We start from the raw sequence: 20,188 nt of genomic DNA, 5'->3' as shown, positions 1-20,188 counted from the left end.
CTAAGGACCCCAAACTGGCGCTCTTGGGAATGTCCACGGAGGTGGATATCACGCGATACCTACTCATCTTTCTGCTGCTGGCCCTGGTGGTCGCAAAAAGAGACATTGCAAGATTGTGGGGGGCGCCTGGGAAACCAGATCTCGAGGAATGGAGAAGAGGTCTAGATATGTATATGGCAGCTGAACGAGTTACATATAAAGCTAGAGGGTGCCCCCGCAAATTTAGAAAAATATGGGCCAAGTGGAGGCACTACCATGGGTTGGAGTAGTAGGGTGGGACCGGTGGGGGAAGTGGGCGGGTGGTAGGATGTATCACAGAGATGGTGCATATGTCGCTGATTCCAGCATTTTGTACCCTTGAAGGTTTCGGGACGGGGGGTTTGCCTATGCTCAATGTCACACAACTTAGAGGACCGAGAGAGCCGCGAGGGTCGGGGGGGGAGTGGTTGAGGAGGGTGTCATGCTGCTTGGGGGGGGGGAGGACGGGAAGGGGGGCTTCGAGGAGAGGTCTCTCAGTTACTGCCTTTACTTATAGTTGATGGGGGGGGGGGAGTTCGGGGTGAAAATGAAAAATAAGTTCGTGAGGATGAATGCAATGTAACTGACTATTTCAAAAGTTGCGTAAAGGCGGGTAGAGCGGAATGTTGATGCTCCCCCGCGCTGTCTTGTTCCTAGTACTTATGATTTGCCTGCTGCAACAATAAAAAGAATTTATAAAAAAAAAAAAAAGGGTATACTCAGATGTGAGTCTCTTGCTCATTGCACCATCAGGATTCAAGCAAGCCGGGCCGACGCTGCCTGAAATGGCAGAAACCGGTCCCCGGAAGCTTGTTTCCTTCCCAGTACAAGAATTGGCTTGGTAGTTTGGTTTGCCCTGTTCCCATCATGCACTGGGACAGGAACAGACTAATTTGCATATAGCCAAGTTCTGAGCTGGGATGGTGCAGTGAGCTAAAAAACGGTGATGGATCAAGCCCTGATCTTTGGACTGGGTAAGAGTGGTCTGCTTAATTCAGACACTCTGTTCATCACCACCCCCTTTTCTGAATCATTTTGTCCACCATAAGCGTGGAAGGGTATACTCAGATGTGAGTTCCTTGCTCATTGCACCATCAGGATTCAAGCAAGCCGGGCCGACGACGCCTGAAATGGCAGAAACCGGTCCCCGGAAGCTTGTTTCCTTCCCAGTACAAGAATTGGCTTGGTAGTTTGGTTTGCCCTGTTCCCATCATGCACTGGGACAGGAACAGACTAATTTGCATATAGCCAAGTTCTGAGCTGGGATGGTGCAGTGAGCTAAAAAACGGTGATGGATCAAGCCCTGATCTTTGGACTGGGTAAGAGTGGTCTGCTTAATTCAGGCACTCTGTTCATCACCACCCCCTTTTCTGAATCATTTTGTCCACCATAAGCGTGGAAGGGTATACTCAGATGTGAGTCCCTTGCTCATTGCACCATCAGGATTCAAGCAAGCCGGGCAGACGACGCCTGAAATGGCAGAAACCGGTCCCCGGAAGCTTGTTTTCTTCCCAGTACAAGAATTGGCTTGGTAGTTTGGCTTGCCCTGTTCCCATCATGCACTGGGACAGGAACAGACTAATTTGCATATAGCCATGTTCTGAGCTGGGATGGTGCAGTGAGCTAAAAAAACGGTGATGGATCAAGCCCTGATCTTTGGACTGGGTAAGAGTGGTCTGCTTAATTCAGGCACTCTGTTCATCACCACCCCCTTTTCTGAATCATTTTGTCCACCATAAGCGTGGAAGGGTATACTCAGATGTGAGTCCCTTGCTCATTGCACCATCAGGATTCAAGCAAGCCGGGCCGACGACGCCTGAAATGGCAGAAACCGGTCCCCGGAAGCTTGTTTCCTTCCCAGTACAAGAATTGGCTTGGTAGTTTGGTTTGCCCTGTTCCCATCATGCACTGGGACAGGAACAGACTAATTTGCATATAGCCAAGTTCTGAGCTGGGATGGTGCAGTGAGCTAAAAAACGGTGATGGATCAAGCCCTGATCTTTGGACTGGGTAAGAGTGGTCTGCTTAATTCAGGCACTCTGTTCATCACCACCCCCTTTTCTGAATCATTTTGTCCACCATAAGCGTGGAAGGGTATACTCAGATGTGAGTCCCTTGCTCATTGCACCATCAGGATTCAAGCAAGCCGGGCCGACGACGCCTGAAATGGCAGAAACCGGTCCCCGGAAGCTTGTTTCCTTCCCAGTACAAGAATTGGCTTGGTAGTTTGGTTTGCCCTGTTCCCATCATGCACTGGGACAGGAACAGACTAATTTGCATATAGCCAAGTTCTGAGCTGGGATGGTGCAGTGAGCTAAAAAACGGTGATGGATCAAGCCCTGATCTTTGGACTGGGTAAGAGTGGTCTGCTTAATTCAGACACTCTGTTCATCACCACCCCCTTTTCTGAATCATTTTGTCCACCATAAGCGTGGAAGGGTATACTCAGATGTGAGTTCCTTGCTCATTGCACCATCAGGATTCAAGCAAGCCGGGCCGACGACGCCTGAAATGGCAGAAACCGGTCCCCGGAAGCTTGTTTCCTTCCCAGTACAAGAATTGGCTTGGTAGTTTGGTTTGCCCTGTTCCCATCATGCACTGGGACAGGAACAGACTAATTTGCATATAGCCAATTTCTGAGCTGGGATGGTGCAGTGAGCTAAAAAACGGTGATGGATCAAGCCCTGATCTTTGGACTGGGTAAGAGTGGTCTGCTTAATTCAGGCACTCTGTTCATCACCACCCCCTTTTCTGAATCATTTTGTCCACCATAAGCGTGGAAGGGTATACTCAGATGTGAGTCCCTTGCTCATTGCACCATCAGGATTCAAGCAAGCCGGGCAGACGACGCCTGAAATGGCAGAAACCGGTCCCCGGAAGCTTGTTTTCTTCCCAGTACAAGAATTGGCTTGGTAGTTTGGTTTGCCCTGTTCCCATCATGCACTGGGACAGGAACAGACTAATTTGCATATAGCCATGTTCTGAGCTGGGATGGTGCAGTGAGCTAAAAAACGGTGATGGATCAAGCCCTGATCTTTGGACTGGGTAAGAGTGGTCTGCTTAATTCAGGCACTCTGTTCATCACCACGCCCTTTTCTGAATCATTTTGTCCACCATAAGCGTGTAAGGGTATACTCAGATGTGAGTCCCTTGCTCATTGCACCATCAGGATTCAAGCAAGCCGGGCCGACGCCGCCTGAAATGGCAGAAACCGGTCCCCGGAAGCTTGTTTCCTTCCCAGTACAAGAATTGGCTTGGTAGTTTGGTTTGCCCTGTTCCCATCATGCACTGGGACAGGAACAGACTAATTTGCATATAGCCAAGTTCTGAGCTGGGATGGTGCAGTGAGCTAAAAAACGGTGATGGATCAAGCCCTGATCTTTGGACTGGGTAAGAGTGGTCTGCTTAATTCAGGCACTCTGTTCATCACCACCTCCTTTTCTGAATCATTTTGTCCACCATAAGCGTGGAAGGGTATACTCAGATGTGAGTCCCTTGCTCATTGCACCATCAGGATTCAAGCAAGCCGGGCCGACGACGCCTGAAATGGCAGAAACCGGTCCCCGGAAGCTTGTTTCCTTCCCAGTACAAGAATTGGCTTGGTAGTTTGGTTTGCCCTGTTCCCATCATGCACTGGGACAGGAACAGACTAATTTGCATATAGCCAAGTTCTGAGCTGGGATGGTGCAGTGAGCTAAAAAACGGTGATGGATCAAGCCCTGATCTTTGGACTGGGTAAGAGTGGTCTGCTGAATTCAGGCACTCTGTTCATCACCACCCCCTTTTCTGAATCATTTTGTCCACCATAAGCGTGGAAGGGTATACTCAGATGTGAGTCCCTTGCTCATTGCACCATCAGGATTCAAGCAAGCCGGGCCGACGACGCCTGAAATGGCAGAAACCGGTCCCCGGAAGCTTGTTTCCTTCCCAGTACAAGAATTGGCTTGGTAGTTTGGTTTGCCCTGTTCCCATCATGCACTGGGACAGGAACAGACTAATTTGCATATAGCCAAGTTCTGAGCTGGGATGGTGCAGTGAGCTAACAAACGGTGATGGATCAAGCCCTGATCTTTGGACTGGGTAAGAGTGGTCTGCTTAATTCAGACACTCTGTTCATCACCACCCCCTTTTCTGAATCATTTTGTCCACCATAAGCGTGGAAGGGTATACTCAGATGTGAGTTCCTTGCTCACTGCACCATCAGGATTCAAGCAAGCCGGGCCGACGACGCCTGAAATGGCCGAAACCGGTCACCGGAAGCTTGTTTCCTTCCCAGTACAAGAATTGGCTTGGTAGTTTGGTTTGCCCTGTTCCCATCATGCACTGGGACAGGAACAGACTAATTTGCATATAGCCAAGTTCTGAGCTGGGATGGTGCAGTGAGCTAAAAAACGGTGATGGATCAAGCCCTGATCTTTGGACTGGGTAAGAGTGGTCTGCTTAATTCAGGCACTCTGTTCATCACCACCCCCTTTTCTGAATCATTTTGTCCACCATAAGCGTAGAAGGGTATACTCAGATGTGAGTCCCTTGCTCATTGCACCATCAGGATTCAAGCAAGCCGGGCCGACGACGCCTGAAATGGCAGAAACCGGTCCCCGGAAGCTTGTTTCCTTCCCACTACAAGAATTGGCTTGGTAGTTTGGTTTGCCCTGTTCCCATCATGCACTGGGACAGGAACAGACTCATTTGCATATAGCCAAGTTCTGAGCTGGGATGGTGCAGTGAGCTAAAAAACGGTGATGGATCAAGCCCTGATCTTTGGACTGGGTAAGAGTGGTCTGCTTAATTCAGGCACTCTGTTCATCACCACCCCCTTTTCTGAATCATTTTGTCCACCATAAGCGTGGAAGGGTATACTCAGATGTGAGTCCCTTGCTCATTGCACCATCAGGATTCAAGCAAGCCGGGCCGACGACGCCTGAAATGGCAGAAACCGGTCCCCGGAAGCTTGTTTCCTTCCCAGTACAAGAATTGGCTTGGTAGTTTGGTTTGCCCTGTTCCCATCATGCACTGGGACAGGAACAGACTAATTTGCATATAGCCAAGTTCTGGGATGGTGCAGTGAGCTAAAAAACGGTGATGGATCAAGCCCTGATCTTTGGACTGGGTAAGAGTGGTCTGCTTAATTCAGGCACTCTGTTCATCACCACCCCCTTTTCTGAATCATTTTGTCCACCATAAGCGTGGAAGGGTATACTCAGATGTGAGTCCCTTGCTCATTGCACCATCAGGATTCAAGCAAGCCGGGCCGACGACGCCTGAAATGGCAGAAACCGGTCCCCGGAAGCTTGTTTCCTTCCCAGTACAAGAATTGGCTTGGTAGTTTGGTTTGCCCTGTTCCCATCATGCACTGGGACAGGAACAGACTAATTTGCATATAGCCAAGTTCTGAGCTGGGATGGTGCAGTGAGCTAAAAAACGGTGATGGATCAAGCCCTGATCTTTGGACTGGGTAAGAGTGGTCTGCTTAATTCAGGCACTCTGTTCATCACCACCCCCTTTTCTGAATCATTTTGTCCACCATAGGCGTGGAAGGGTATACTCAGATGTGAGTCCCTTGCTCATTGCACCATCAGGATTCAAGCAAGCCGGGCCGACGACGCCTGAAACGGCAGAAACCGGTACCCGGAAGCTTGTTTCCTTCCCAGTACAAGAATTGGCTTGGTAGTTTGGTTTGCCCTGTTCCCATCATGCACTGGGACAGGAACAGACTAATTTGCATATAGCCAAGTTCTGAGCTGGGATGGTGCAGTGAGCTAAAAAACGGTGATGGATCAAGCCCTGATCTTTGGACTGGGTAAGAGTGGTCTGCTTAATTCAGGCACTCTGTTCATCACCACCCCCTTTTCTGAATCATTTTGTCCACCATAAGCGTGGAAGGGTATACTCAGATGTGAGTCCCTTGCTCATTGCACCATCAGGATTCAAGCAAGCCGGGCCGACGACGCCTGAAATGGCAGAACCCGGTCCCCGGAAGCTTGTTTCCTTCCCAGTACAAGAATTGGCTTGGTAGTTTGGTTTGCCCTGTTCCCATCATGCACTGGGACAGGAACAGACTAATTTGCATATAGCCAAGTTCTGAGCTGGGATGGTGCAGTGAGCTAAAAAACGGTGATGGATCAAGCCCTGATCTTTGGACTGGGTAAGAGTGGTCTGCTTAATTCAGGCACTCTGTTCATCACCACCCCCTTTTCTGAATCATTTTGTCCACCATAAGGGTGGAAGGGTATACTCAGATGTGAGTCCCTTGCTCATTGCACCATCAGGATTCAAGCAAGCCGGGCCGACGACGCCTGAAATGGCAGAAACCGGTCCCCGGAAGCTTGTTTCCTTCCCAGTACAAGAATTGGCTTGGTAGTTTGGTTTGCCCTGTTCCCATCATGCACTGGGACAGGAACAGACTAATTTGCATATAGCCAAGTTCTGAGCTGGGATGGTGCAGTGAGCTAAAAAACGGTGATGGATCAAGCCCTGATCTTTGGACTGGGTAAGAGTGGTCTGCTTAATTCAGGCACTCTGTTCATCACCACCACCTTTTCTGAATCATTTTGTCCACCATAAGCGTGGAAGGGTATACTCAGATGTGAGTCCCTTGCTCATTGCACCATCAGGATTCAAGCAAGCCGGGCCGACAACGCCTGAAATGGCAGAAACCGGTCCCCGGAAGCTTGTTTCCTTCCCAGTACAAGAATTGGCTTGGTAGTTTGGTTTGCCCTGTTCCCATCATGCACTGGGACAGGAACAGACTAATTTGCATATAGCCAAGTTCTGAGCTGGGATGGTGCAGTGAGCTAAAAAACGGTGATGGATCAAGCCCTGATCTTTGGACTGGGTAAGAGTGGTCTGCTTAATTCAGGCACTCTGTTCATCACCACCCCCTTTTCTGAATCATTTTGTCCACCATAAGCGTGGAAGAGTATACTCAGATGTGAGTCCCTTGCTCATTGCACCATCAGGATTCAAGCAAGCCGGGCGGACGACGCCTGAAATGGCAGAAACCGGTCCCCGGAAGCTTGTTTCCTTCCCAGTACAAGAATTGGCTTGGTAGTTTGGTTTGCCCTGTTCCCATCATGCACTGGGACAGGAACAGACTAATTTGCATATAGCCAAGTTCTGAGCTGGGATGGTGCAGTGAGCTAAAAAACGGTGATGGATCAAGCCCTGATCTTTGGACTGGGTAAGAGTGGTCTGCTTAATTCAGGCACTCTGTTCCTCACCACCCCCTTTTCTGAATCATTTTTTCCACCATAAGCGTGGAAGGGTATACTCAGATGTGAGTCCCTTGCTCATTGCACCATCAGGATTCAAGCAAACCGGGCTGACGACGCCTGAAATGGTAGAAACCGGTCCCCGGAAGCTTGTTTCCTTCCCAGTACAAGAATTGGCTTGGTAGTTTGGTTTGCCCTGTTCCCATCATGCACTGGGACAGGAACAGACTAATTTGCATATAGCCAAGTTCTGAGCTGGGATGGTGCAGTGAGCTAAAAAACGGTGATGGATCAAGCCCTGATCTTCGGACTGGGTAAGAGTGGTCTGCTTAATTCAGGCACTCTGTTCATCACCACCCCCTTTAGTAAAGGATAGCATTGGCAGGACAGTGTTTAACCATATTCCTCCCACCCCACAGGTGGCAGTGCGTATGCCGTCCGTGATTTCATACTGACTCCCTACTTGAATCCTGCCAACGCTGGGGAGCTGAGGAGCTGAGGTACAACAGTGCCCACATAGCAACCAGATGTACCATTGAGCGGACCTTTGGGATACTCAAGAGCAGATTCAGACGCCTACATAAGAGTGGACACTACAATACAGATCCCAGACCTGTTGCAAGATAGTGGTAGCATGTGCCATGCTGCACAACATTGCTACCATGAAAGGCACACCAGTGGAGCTCAGTGAATAGGATTTATCAGATGAGGATGGGCCAGCGCCAGGACACATGCCAGCTGGTGTAATTGGTGCAGCTGCTGGGCGCCAGAGGCGAGATGAGATTTCACGTTACTATTTCTAGGTAAGAAAATATGACAGAAGACTAAATATCAGTTGTGAGACTGTGTTTTATTTCTTTAACTTCAGGATAAATTATGGCACACAGCCTGTGCACCACACAATGTATCGTCCAATGCCCAGCACATGTTAGTATCACAGTGCATACAACATGGATCTGTGCACACGTCAACTTATTGCAGTGTAAATACTGCCAAGGAAGTCTTGATAGATGTATTCCTTCAATTCAGATTTTATTCACAACGCCCAGCCAACACGTGTTTCGTCAGGGCACTTTGCCCACGACTTCATCAGGGCTCTACAAAATGTACAATGGTTGCATGTTACATACATGTAATTGCACCACATACATCACTACTTTTCATATCCAAACGAAGACGTTAAAGTGACTACAAGTGCGAGCACACACACCAAACCGAAAAGAGAGATTCCCAAGACGTTCGCACATTCAGTGAAAGTGATTGTGATGTGTATATAAAAAAAGCAACGTAATTTGTTCCTACTGCTCAACGTAAAAGAGAAATAGCACACATTATGAAAGTAGCACACATGTAACCCCATGTGGCCACTACATGGTCACCTGTAATGCATATAGAATGATTTAAGAGACAATATGTAACACAGTAGGCACAGAGCGGCATTAATTGGACTCTATGCATGACTCTAAACATATACTCATGAACATTGTGAATCATAGTGGCGTGATGGGGTCAGAAACAGGGTCACCCATGCTATTCAGTGACCCACTCTATACACGTAAGTGAAGGGAGACCAGAAGAGACAGCTGAAAAGAAAAGCAACACTCTAAGGGCCAACACAAATGCGTGCACCTTACCCAATGGGCAGTGGTTCCAAAACTTTTGCCACAATGGCTATATGCTGTGAAGACAATAATAGCACATAGGATTGTCAATCTAAAATGCTCCTACTCTTAAGCTGCCCCTACATTGCAGCGCCAGTTTCACCAACCGAAAGAAACAAGAGTCTCACCTCTCAGCCGGTTATACTTCCGTCCCGGCTGCCGGGTGATGTAGGGGATCTTGCTGAATCATCTCAGCAGTTCGTATGTCGGTAAGTACCAGAAATGCGGCACACTGGGGAACAAACAGAAGTTTTCAAAGTGTTAAGCACTAGTGGATATGCCTATATGATCGGCAATCTCATTAAAATATATCCTATATTCGTCATGTTATCCTTGCCTTGCTGTATAAACGCAGGCTGTCTAGAGCCTATATCTGCTCTTGCCGGGATGTTATCTGGCCTCCATGCAAGTCTTCTAATAGTTTGGTCAACGCTTGTTCAACGGCCCCCAATAGGATCTATTTCTCCTCTATGATTAACTGCATCTACGGCTCATTCGTACATTACCATATAAAAACACCAAAATTATACACACACCGGTATGTTAAAAACACTTGACCTCTGCGTCTTAAAATGGCAGGGGGGGCGGTGGGGGGGAAACAGAAAGGGATTGGCGTGTCATAGCCCTCTACTTAATCGAGCCCGCTCTAGCAGACAAGGCGCATTCACGACTTTTCTAAACGCCGCCAGTTCCATTAACACTCACCAGAAGGAGTATCGGTATGTGAGGCAGCGTCTCCGCATGTGTATGCGGAAGTACTGCAATCATCTCAAATCTCGTGTAGAAATACTAGTGCGCGCAACTATAACGCTGACCTTACTAGTTTGCATGCGGAAATTGACCAATGTGCAACCGGAAGTGAGTGCACGCGGCCCCGGTCGCCACTTCCAACAGGCTCAAGCACATGTGCATTGCCCAATGTCACGAATTATAATGCTGTAAGTCACCCCCATAATTTTGCGTACTACACATAAACTAAACGGAGCTCTGAGTACCTCATATGTACAATTCAGCCTCCATGTTCTTCCAAACACCAGAGCCCCTTCCTTCTAATACAGGATAGTAATAAAAACCCAATGCTGTGTAATTATAAAATTATTAAATGTCCCAAGACACACGCAACTAGAATAAGAAATTCGTCATCATTATAAGATTGTTCATTACGCATCAAAGCTCGGAGAGAAAGTTAGCCAAAATACTCGTGTAAATTCAATATATCATGCTCAGGTACATGAGAAGCCAAGATAGATAGGTTAGATAGAAGTAGTGGGTGAATATAACGTGACCCCAATGACATTCCCCATATATGGTCCCATATATGTGGTCAGGTTACTAATGTGACGACGCTTCAGGTGAGGGCGAGTGAAAAGTCATACGGGGTGACAACCTATATATATCTATTAATCAGACATAGATTATCTAATGGGATGCAACTCTACAGTTCATATGTTCAGTTAGATCTCACCATCAAGTGAGTTGACAGTTACATCACAGGATAATTTGCTCAATCATACCAGATGGATGTTACAGATTCCATCACGCAAATATCCAATAGGTTGTCCAATCTCCATGAATCAAGCATTCATCATATCTCTGGGTCCCTCAGTCACCCAGGATGTATTGTAGCTCATGATCAGAGTTAAGCCCTTGATCTACCGCGTTAAGACGCATTATCCAGATTGCTTCTGCCCTACGAAGAGATAACTCCCTATTACCCCCTCTTTGATGAGGCGCAATCATTTCAATACCGTAGAAATTGAATTGTTTATATGGGCCTTGCTTGACACATGTCATGGCATGTATAGCCATAGGATATCTCGGATCACCTTGCTTAAGTGCCCTCGCATGCTCACTGATGCGATCTTTTAGGCACCGTATAGTACTACCCACGTACTGTTTCGTGCATTTACATGTGATCACATAAACAACAAATTTCGTCAGGCAATTTATGTTCTGATGAATGCTGTACCTCCTCCCATTCGGCCGCCAAAATTCTGTGGTGTTATTCAATGCCCATTTACAAACCCCATATGTACCACATTTGTGGAAACCCCGTGTATGTTTTGAAAGCCAATTAGTAGTTTTATTAGTGGCTGGGATTGTTGGACTAAGTATACTTCTCAGTGAGGTGCCCCTCCTGTAGGTGATCATGGGTCTATTTGAGGTAAACTCATCCAGGGATTTATCAGCCTTCAAAATGTGCCAATGTTTGTGCATCAATTTACTTATAAGGTCTGTTTATCTGTTGAAGTTCGTGACCAACCTTACAGGCTGGTTAGATGTAGAACTAGAGGTTTTATCTTTAAGTGTCTCAGTGCGTGTTACCCGTTGTATGCGACTGGTAGCCGCGTCTAGTGTACTGTTACGTCCCAATTGTCCTCAGGATGGTACGATGCAAAAAGGGTTCCACCTCTCGACAACCCCTGGGTCTGATCAACAACAGACACACAGTGGTGATCAAGCGAGGGATAACAGGAACAGCAGGACTGCAAGGCTGGAACGGGAGGGCGGAGAAGCTGTAAGTAGAGCAAGATTATATAAGCATAACAAGCACGGTATACCCTTGTACCTAATACTCGTAGTATGTATGATAAGAGAGTCTTTCATGCAACAAACTTAGGTTACCTGGAGGGTAGTAAGAGTAGGCTTTGCCTGGCCATCAAAGTGTAGAAAGAAACAGCACAGTCCTACAATTGCAAAATGCATACGTTATTCACAGCATACACTACAGTATCTCAATACAGTCCTAACTATTGTTCACATACCTATGGTGCTAAAGGCAGGGCTTCAACAGAGGGCAGAATGGGAAATAGCCAGCCAGGCGAAGCTCATTATACCCCTGTTGTGTAGAAGAAAAGCAAAAACAGCAGAGACAAGGTCTATGCTTAGTTAGGACAACGCAAAGAAAAAGACTTCAGTGTTACTGTCACACAAAGCCTTATAATCATGAAATGTTGCCTTTTGTAGAATCATGAATCACTGTAATTCAGTACCATTATATCCACACGTGACGAAGTTGCAGTGAAGGACCTGATACGTAAGACCAGGAATCAATATGACAGTTCTCGCTGTGTTGCAGGTTCAATCAAATAAGAAAACAGAAAAAACGCTCCCACAGCCCGTGGGTTAACCACTCAGTCCAAAGTACATGCGGCAAGGATGACTTCTCCCCGCCGACTCAGAGCTCAAAAACGGAGTCTCTTACAAGTTACACAAAGTCTCTAGGCATAGGAATGGAGGTCCAAACATAACGGAGCACAGTCAACGAGGCTCCGGAACCCGCCCAGCGGAGCCCTCACAATGAGCAGGACTTCCGCAAAGCGGACACAAGGAATAGTCTGTGCAAGAATACTAGTCACCAGAAAAGGATACGCTGCTCAACTCGCAGTGCTCGATCCTACCTGAACTGCCACCAGGAACCAGAATAATCGGCGAGGCGGTGCCGGATCTGCTCCGTCTTGAGGCGTCCGTGCAGTGACGTCATAACCAGACGCGTCGCTCGCCTCCAGGAATCATGGGATTTGTAGTCTTGAGATGTCAACCATGGCTCTAAGCAGTGTTCACGGTATCCCACCGCCGTGGGTCATAACAGTACATCCCTCCCCAGAAGAACACTGACAGAGACATGGTTTGTGAGGAAAACGTTTGTGAAACATCCGTACATATTTGGGAGCATGTACAACCGAAGCAGGTTCCCATGAATTTTCTTCATTTCCGTACCCCTTCCACGCCACCAGATACCACAGTCTGGTGCGGTAAATCTTGGAATCCACAATACCCCTCACCTCATGTTCCTCCTCACCATTGACCTCAACAGGTGTCGGCTTGACCTTTTTTTTTTTTTTTTTTGAAGACCTTTATTGATAGCATAGCCGTACATCAACATAGACATTTCGTGCAGTTCCACATTAGTTGGCGAATACGTCTGAAGGACCAGGTGGTCTATACTCAGGGAACACCATACACAGCCAGAATGCCGGCATCCCGGAGGCCCGGCGGCGAAATGCAGTGGAATCTAGGCAACATCTACTATGCATAATGCCCACTGTAAGCTTTAAGTATTATTATATAACCGTCGGCCGTCTCAATCACAGTCAGAGCATGTCGGTCTTATAACATATGAACAAGAAAAGTAAACTACCCTCAAAAACCCCCCCCCCAACTTCCCCCCGTTTGCTGTCGAGTGTATACGTGGAAACCAAACCAATCCCCCATTACTAACACCCCTGGGTGCGCCCCCCGAGTGTGCTGTACTATCCCTCCACCCGTGCCGCCCCGTACCCCAAATCCCTCCCTGCCAACCTCCCCTGAAGAGCATTCACCCACTCTGCCCCACCTACTCACAAACTCCAAACGCTACTCCACCCCCCGGGGTGAGGCTTCCAAACCCAAACCACAGTCCACCCCCTGATCCTGAAGCTCACCACTCTCAGAAGAGTCAGAGCCTCCCTCCTCCCCCCTGCTCAGGTGTTCCTTGTAAAGGTCCCAGAAGTTTTTCGGCCTACTTCTTGGTGGCAGCAAGTCACTGTACAATTCCGTTTGGGTACAACAGTATTGTAAGTCCCTAAGCCACCTCGTTTTGGCAGGTAGTGGCCCGCGCATCCAGCAGGAAGCGACCACTCTCCTGGCCAACAGCAACGCCATGTCCACAAGCTTGCGCAGTGAGGGGGCTAGCGGTTTGGAGAAACCAAGGAGTGCAAGTGCCGGAGATCTCTGCAGCGGCTCCCCCAGAATCCGGTCGAGCTCCGAAAATACCTCCTCCCAGAAGGACCGAACCCCAGGGCAGAGCCAAGCCAGATGGAAGAAATCTGCGACCTGAGCGCCGCAACGCTCACACTCCGCGGAAGCGCGAAGACCGTAACGCTGCAGCCGCTCGGGGGTGTAATACACCCGCTGCAAGTACTTAAAGTGCACCAGCCGGTGCCTGCCGTTTAGAGAAATTCTTCGAGTGCTGGAGCAGCAGTATCGCCACATCGCGTCATCTATGGGAGCCTGGAGATCCTGTTCCCACGCCACCCTAGCTTTAGAGGATGGTAGCGTCTGATGTGACACCCCCAACTTGTTAACCTGTGAAACCAGTTTGGTAGGCGCTTTAGTCTTAATAATATACGTCAGTTCAGGGATTTCCTCCGGTTCCTCCAGTGCAGGTCCCAGAATCTCCCGGAAAGCTGAGCGGAGTCTATGGAACTGGAATTTTTGTAGCAGGGAGGGGCCCGTAGTAGTGAGGGGGAGTTGTTCCCAGGTTTTTAGTGTGCCCTCCAAGAACAAGTCCTCCATTTTTACTATGCCTAGTGTTCGCAGGGCCTCTATCACGCCTTTCTCATTGAGCGGGTCCAGCCAGAGGGCCCAGGCCACAGGCATCAGCGGGGAATACATCAGTTCACAGCCTCGTGCTCTTGCCAGAGCGCGCCAGGCGTGGTTGGTCGCCTTGAGTGAGTCCATCCGCCCGACGGAGCGGTCCGTAGGAAGGCAGATCGTCGCAGGCAGGGGGAGCGGATCGGCAAACAGCCTCTCTAGTATGAGATGTGGCGTGCGTGCGTCACCGTGGATCCAGGAGTGTAAGTGAGTCGCCTGTGCCACTCGATAGTAGCGTTCCAGATCTGGGGCCCCCAAACCCCCCATCTCACACGGGAGAGTCAGGGTCGCCCATTTGACTCGGGGTTGTTTCCCCCCCCAGGCCAGTCTGATCAAGGCCTGCGTGAGTCGTCTGAAGAACTCCCTCGATAGGACCACCGGAATGTTAATGAAGAGAAAGAGGAATCGGGGCAGCACTATCATCTTCATGATGGCAATCCTGCCAAGTAACGAAAGAGGGAGTTTGATCCAGGCCTCTATGTCGTCTGTCAGTTTACTAAATGCAATTCCATAGTTGTCCCGGATCAGAATCTCTGGGTCAGTGTGCAGGCGTATGCCCAAATATCTGACCGAGTCGTCTGTCCACTGCAGAGGGTATTCCATGTCAAAGGGCCGTGTCACTGGAGTCAGGGGGAAGGCTATAGACTTGTCCCAGTTCACCTGGAGTCCAGAAAGCGAACCGAAGCGGACTACTTCTCTGAGAATCGGCGATAGATTGGTCTCTGGATCACGGACGTAAAGCAATGTGTCGTCTGCGTATGTTGAGATACCTATTTTATAGGTGGGGAAGCTGATACCTTCAAGGCTGTGGTATTCACGCATGGCACAGGCTAGCGGCTCCGCTACCAGCGCATAGAGCAGAGGTGACAGGGGGCACCCCTGTCGTGTCCCTCTGCTGATGTATATCGGCTCCGACACCCTATCTCCCAGCCGCAGCCGAGCCGAGGGGCGATGGTACAGTGCCCCTATCATCTGCAAGAACGGTTCTCCCAGGCCCAGTTTCCGCAGCACTCTAACCATGAACGGCCATTCGACAGAGTCGAACGCCTTTTCCATGTCCAGGAAAAGTGCCAGCGCGCGGTTTTCCTGTTTAACATGTTGCACCGTGCCCAGCACTGTGCGGATGTTATAGGTTAAGTTCCTGCTTGGGACAAATCCAGATTGCTCCGGCGCTACCAGCTCAGGGACCAGCAAAGCCAGTCTATTGGCCAGTATTTTGGCATATAATTTTGCATCTACGTTCAGTAAGCTGAGTGGCCTGTACGAGCCGCAGCGGTCTGGGGGTTTCCCCGGCTTCGGGATCGTTATCAGCAGGGCTTCCCTCATGGAGAGGGGCATCTCACCATTCTCGGAAACAGTGTCAAAGAGGGTAACCAGGTGCGGAAGCAGAAGATCCTTGAAGGCTTTGTAAAAGCCCACAGTAAGACCGTCGGAACCCGGGGCACTGCCCGTCTTCATGCCTCCCAAGGCCTCTAATATTTCGTCTTCGTGGAATGGGGCCGTCAGAAATTCCCTATCTGAATTCTTGAGGAATGACATGGAAATGTGATCCAGGTAATCGTCTATTTCAGCTACCGCCCCCCCTGCTTTGGAACGATAGAGTTCCGCATAATAGCACCTGAAGGTCTCCAGTATTTGACCCTCCTCAGCCACTCCATCTCCCTCCGGAGTCTGCAGTTCGTCTATCACCAAAGGCCTCCGGGAGCCCTTGACCATACGAGCTAGTAACGCCCCTGGTCTTTCCCCTTCGCCATATGCCCGAGCTGTGGCGTACTTGCCCATGTAAAGAACTTCTCTGTCCGCCAGCGTGTTATATTCCGACAGCAGTTGCGTCAGCGCTGAACCATCATCGCCACCGGGAGCCGCCAGCTCGCGGTTTTCTAGGTCTGCCAATTTCGTTTCCAAGTTGGAAAGGTCTCTCCTAATGGAGCGCAGCACACTAGAGTGTTTGGACATGGCCATTCCCCTGATGTACACTTTAAAAGCCTCCCAGACCGTAAAGAAGTCGTCTACCGAGCTAATATTAGAAGCGAAGTAATGCTCTATGTCCTCCGCCAATTCCCCGCGGAAGGCATCGTCCAGTAACGCGAAGGGGGGGAACCGCCAGGTATAGGGCGGAATCCCCCTCCTAGTGGTAGAAAGGTGAAGCAGCACAGGGGAGTGGTCAGAGAGGGTGCGTGGAAGAACCTCACAGGAGCTGACATCACTAAGGATCGGTGGGGAGGCCAGCCAGTAGTCTATCCTCGTATGTATGTCGTGGTATGCCGAGTAGTGTGTGTACCCTCCCTGCGTGGGGTGCTTGTCCCTCCAGACATCCAGCAGATTCAATTTGGTCATCTCCGCCTTCATATAGGCCGCAGATGCGACCGGTCTCCGGGCTGGGCCCGCGGAACGGTCCCTAGTAGGGTCAAACACGAAGTTGAAGTCCCCTCCCCACAACATTCTCGGTTGAGCGTGTGATCTGCATACCGCTGACAGGGTCGCGTAAAAGTCCGGACTATCATAATTGGGGCCATAGACATTCACTAACAACAGGTCTAGTCCTCTCCCCACACATCGAGCAAGGACATATCTACCCTCCAAATCCACCTGAACCGGGGTCAACTTCAGTCTCGAGGAGGGGTTGGCCCACGTAAGCACCCCACGGGCGTGGGTAGTGAATCCCGCTGCCACAATATTACCCACCAACCCTCTAGTTTGCAGCATCTTACTGTTGGTAGGCAGGTGGGTCTCCTGCAATAGGGCCACGTCCACGTGATGCCTGTGGAGATAGCTAAGGACCTTTCGCACCTTACGATAGTCATTCAATCCACGCACATTCCAGGTCAGGAGCTTTAGTGTGTTGTGGGTTTGTGTGCGGGCAGACATTACAGCATTAGACATTTCATCATGTTACAGACCACTGTGATATCCGAGGTAGGGAAAGCGCACCATTGTAGTGGGACATTATCAGACGCGGCTGGCCAGCCGCCCCATACATCGAAAATTCCACAGTTCCAAACACTCGCAGCAAACATCGGGCTCTCCAACAGTTCACAACAAACAACTTCGATCAACCTATCTTTTGTTCCCATCCCTCGAACCCACACCCCCCCACAGCTGACCACCCCCAACCCGGTCAGACAGGTCCCCACAGTGATCCCCATCAACCAGAAATAATAAAAGAACCAGAAACAATTAGTCAGTTCAAAACTCAACTCCCTAGGGAGTATATCAGCCAAAAGCACTGGGGCAGAGCGTGCCTAAGTTGCTCAGAACCACCAACGGTCACAAAATATACCTTCAGTTCGGTGCCTCAGACCAGCCCCAAGAACTCTTCAGTGCCTATAACGACTTGCCTTCAACGTTAAACCAGGGGGGGGAGAGAAGGATCTTCCCCACCCCCAATGCCCCCTAGCCCCAACCTTCCGTGTAAGTGTCCTTGCATCACGGCACCCCGTGCCGTAGTCCCCAGAATCCTTGCAAGGAAGAAGCTATACAGTGCTGTCGCTTCCCCCTCCCACCCACAACCCACAGACCCCGGATATACCGGACTTACTGCCCCCACCGGGGGAGGTGTATCACAGTTATGGCGGGGAATCAAGACATGGCCTCCGGGAGGAGGGCAACCCCTTCCAGCAGTGTCGCCTCAGTCCTGCTCCTCCATGTTCGATGCCGAGCCCGCCTCCTCATTTTGTTGCTGTCTTTGCTCCTTACGTTCCCGGGCCCACACCTTTAGAGATTTTTGTAGTTCCTTAGGGTCTGTAAAGAAGTATGACTTCCCACCCGTGTTAATTCTCAGTTTGGCAGGGTAGAGCATCGCGTAATCAAGCCCCAGGTCGCGTAGCTGCTTTTTATGTGGTGCAAACTGCCGGCGCTCCTCCTGTACCTTGGCAGTGAAGTCCGGGTATAATGAGATGTCCATGCCCTCCATCTGTAGCCTGCCCTTCTCCCTTGCCAGGCGCAAAGCAACGTCCCTGTCCCGGTAGTTCAGGAGCTTCGCAATGATGGGGCGAGGAGGTGCGCCGGGCTTCGGTTGAGGACCCAGCGTGCGGTGTGCGCGTTCTACGATGAACATCGGGGAGAAGGCTTCCTCTCCGAGCAGTACCTTCAGCAAGTTTTCAACATAGAGCTCCATCTTGCCAGTCCGAGTCGACTCTGCAACCCCCGTTATACGAATGTTCGATCTGCGGGAGCGTGCTTCCAAGTCCTCAGCCTTGTCACGGATTACTTGCAGCAGCCTGCCGAACTGCGTCCTGTCTTTGTCCCATTCGGTTTGAGCCTCCTCGGCCTCCGTGAGGCGGCGTTCCGCCATATCCAGGCGTTCCGCATGCTTATCTACTCGCTCCGCCATGCGGTCCATGCGGTATGATAAAGCGTCAATCTTGGAACCCACCGCCTCAATGCTGTTTTGGATGCCCTGTTCCATGGAAGCCAACAGATCCCTAAGTTCTGTAGTGGCCGGGGTCGCCGTCGCTGGTCCTTTAGGAGAGATCTCCGGAGCTGGCGCCTCGGACCCCTTTGGCCTGCGGCGGTCAAATGAGAGCTTCGCCTGGGTAGCATCGTTCTTCCCCATGTTCCCTCTTGCGCACAGTGGGGCGTGATTTCGAAGGGAGCCCCCTCGTTCCAGGACAGTTGGGGTCGCAGGAATGTAGTGTTAGTCGCCGACTCACCGCCACCAGTGGTCTTGCGTGGGCAGCAGGAGCGAGCTAGCCAAGATGGCGTCCCCCAGGAATATGTCGCCGCTGCTAAGGGTGCCGTACAAACCCCCTCGCTTCACTGAGCAGTCTTAGCCCCCCCGGTTCGCTGCAACCTGAGTCCGCTATCTCCTGCGCCGATGCTCTGTGGGTCCCAAACGTGGTGGGGTCCGCCTCTGCTCTCGGTCGCCTCAAAGTCACTGCGCTCCGCGCCGGTATGCCAGTGTACTCACAGTGCTCCGCCACGGGACTTCTGGGTGGGGGGCGCAGTGGGGGTGCTGATTTGGCCGCTGCGGGGTGTCTGGGGAGAGTGGAGGGATGTCCCGGCGGCAAAGCGTCTTGACGCGCGTCCACTCGCGGAGCCCCCGGCTCTTCCAACGTCCTGGGGCCGCACGTCGGGTGACGCCACTCGGTCCGTCCCGCAGGGCAGACCGCGGCTTCAGGCCTGGTCCGCTGCCTCGCCGAGTCGCAGACCTCCGCTGCCGCCTCTCAGAGCCGAGCGCTCGCCCAAGTCCGCCGGGCTTCGTGGTCGGGGCCGGTGGTGCCGGGGGGCGCAGGGACCTCACACACGGCAAATCTGGCACTTTTCCGGATACTTTAGACGGATATTGTGGGGCTTTGGTGAGGAGCCGAAAGCTCACACGTCCGACATCGACGCCGGCTAGCTCCGCCCCCGTCGGCTTGACCTTTTTACCCACATGTGTCGGTTTGACTAGGGAAACATGAAATGCTGGATGAATTCTCAAAGATGACGGTAAGGCCAGTTTCACCACCACAGGGTTCACCAATTTAAGCACTTTGTAAGGCCCAATATATTTTGGGTTGAATATACTGTACCTTCTAAATCTTATGTTCTTCGTGGATAACCATACATAATCACCCTTTTTGTACACTGGACCAGTTTGTCTGTGCTTATCTGCGTAGGCCTTGTACCTTGCCTTGGTTTGCACTAGGTGTCCCTTAACCTCCCGCCAAGTCTTCTGGAGGTTTTGTACTCTTTCCTGAACTTCGGGGACAGGGGAAGCAGAAGCCGGGTGATGGAATGGAGTGAAATTAGGATGAAAACCGTAAGTGCAAAAAAAGGGGGCATACTTCGTGGACCCATGAACAGCGCTATTATAAGCTATTTCTGCCAACCATAACCTATTCACCCAATCCTCATTGATAACATCCACGTAGCATCTTAAATACTGCTTCAGAGTTTGATTGGCCCTTTCTGTCTGCCCGTCAGTTTGTGGATGAAAGCTCGTGGAAGTGCTGGTTGTTA

The sequence above is a fragment of the Lissotriton helveticus genome, chromosome 6 (assembly GCF_964261635.1).
Source record: "Lissotriton helveticus chromosome 6, aLisHel1.1, whole genome shotgun sequence".
Lineage (NCBI taxonomy): Eukaryota > Metazoa > Chordata > Amphibia > Caudata > Salamandridae > Lissotriton > Lissotriton helveticus.
The sequence above is the reverse complement of the archived record's forward strand: the minus strand, read 5'-3'. Positions refer to the sequence as shown.